This window comes from Papio anubis, unplaced genomic scaffold (genome assembly GCF_008728515.1).
Source record: "Papio anubis isolate 15944 unplaced genomic scaffold, Panubis1.0 scaffold4750, whole genome shotgun sequence".
Lineage (NCBI taxonomy): Eukaryota > Metazoa > Chordata > Mammalia > Primates > Cercopithecidae > Papio > Papio anubis.
Window position 1 is genome coordinate 1 of NW_022164940.1, and position 1,848 is coordinate 1,848.

General features: G+C 47.6%; 1 non-coding gene across 1 annotated transcript; it reads left to right on the forward strand.

Moving 5' to 3' along the window:
- Nucleotides 1-1,039: 1,039 nt before the first annotated feature.
- Nucleotides 1,040-1,203, forward strand: LOC116273211. Its single transcript, XR_004181654.1, has one exon. It is a non-coding gene; the product is annotated as a U1 spliceosomal RNA (small nuclear RNA).
- The last annotated feature ends 645 nt before the right edge of the window (nucleotides 1,204-1,848 follow it).

A 1,848-nucleotide genomic window follows, 5' to 3' on the forward strand; every position in this document is an offset into this window, starting at 1 on the left:
TCCTGTCTCAAATCTACTTGGAAATATTCAAATGGTCTTTGACTTGGACATCCCAACTTTGCTTACTTCACAGTGTTTCTTGCGCCATAATCCAGTATAAGAAGATGATCCAGACATTTGTTAAACATCTCAAATAAGATGTATCCCAGGTATTTGTGTCAAATTTGGATTATTTTAGTTTTTGTCTTTGCAGAATATAAAATACTAACATGAAGTAAGCACTAAGGTCTGGAGATGGCTGTGCAAGAGATGACAAAGTCCAACACCACGTTTGAGAGTATCCAATAATTTCTTCTGGGGCAGCGTATTTTTCTACAATACTGAATTTGGGAAAAAAAAAAAACAAAAAACTACGAGATTCATGAAACTGGACAACTGTCTTTATAACATTACCAGTGATAAAATCAGTAAGGAAGGCTGGTTTGCAGTCATCTGAGCAGCCTCTTTACTTTCATAAATATGGTTTCTCTCTGATATTAAACTGCTTCCAATTTCAAGCAGAATGCTACATCCCAAGGATAAGGATGTGAAGAGAACTGGTTTCTTTTGTAATCCTAAACGTTCTAGTCTGCGAATTAAAAGCCATTATTTGAAGAAGGGTTCCTAGGCTCCATCTGGCCGCCAAAAGCTTGCTACTCAACACAGGCTAACGACCAGCTTTTTTGGGAGAGAACAGATGCGGGGGCGGGAGGAAAAAAGGAAGATGGTAGACGTCACTTCCCCTTGTAGGCTCTGCAGCGGGTTGGTCTGCTGAGTGGCAGAAAAGCAGAGGGTGGACTGGGAAGGGCACTGTCAGTGACATCACGGAGAGGGCGACTTCTATGTAGATGAGGCAGCGCAGGGGCTGCTGCTTCCCCACCTGCTGCTTCGCCACGAAGGAGTTCCCGTGCTGTAGGAGCGGGTTCAGGACTGCTGGTCGGACCTGAGAGTCCCAGTTGTCTGTCAGAGCTAGAAGGACTCGAGAGTGCGCGGGGCAAGTGACCGTGTGTGTAAAGGGTGAGGCGTATGAGGCTGCGGCGGGGCGGAGGTGCAGAAACTCATACTTACCTGGCAGGGGAGATACCATGATCACGAAGGTGGTTTTCCCAGGGCGAGGCTTATCCATTGCACTCCGGATGTGCTGACCCCTGCGATTTCCCCAAATGTGGGAAACTCGACTGCATAATTTGTGGTAGTGGGGGACTGCGTTCGCTCTTTCCCCTGAATCTTTTAGTTAAAAGAATAGGTTGTGTATTAAACTTTGTGTTTCGTGTGGCGTGTAAATGTCATTCTTACCGTGGAAGGCTAGAAAATGGTAAGTAACATGTCGATTCTGTCAGAGGAGAAATAAGAAGCGTCAGCCCTTGCAACATAATGTAACTACCGTGAAGGCCGCACAGCTCTTCCGTTTCTATGGGCGGCGGCCTTCTGCAGAGATTGGTCAATGGTCTCCAGTGTCTTGGGTTCTCACGATCTGTAAAAATCTTCGTGTTGTTCCCTAGCCCTTTATACAGCTTCCGCTTCTAACTGCAGCCCCCACAGTAGTTTGTAGGATTTCTGTGCTAGGGGGGAATGCGTTCTCACTTCATAGAGCCAGGTACAAACTACGCACACGGGCGCTGTTCTTTGGGAAGAAAACAGGGCCTTTGGAGCTCTTAGTGTCCCCGCTGGGATGTACACATAATATGCGTACTTTGTGTAGGGGAACGGCTCTCGCAGCGTCCAGGTCCCTAGTGCATATTCATCGAGGCCCGCAGGTCAGAACCGCAGTCTCACAGGTCTTGGCTGAAATGCGCTGCGATCCTCCCTGAAATGTAACGCAGGAAGTTTTACGAGGAGCCGGGTCCAGTTTCCCTGCTGTCTCCTGCC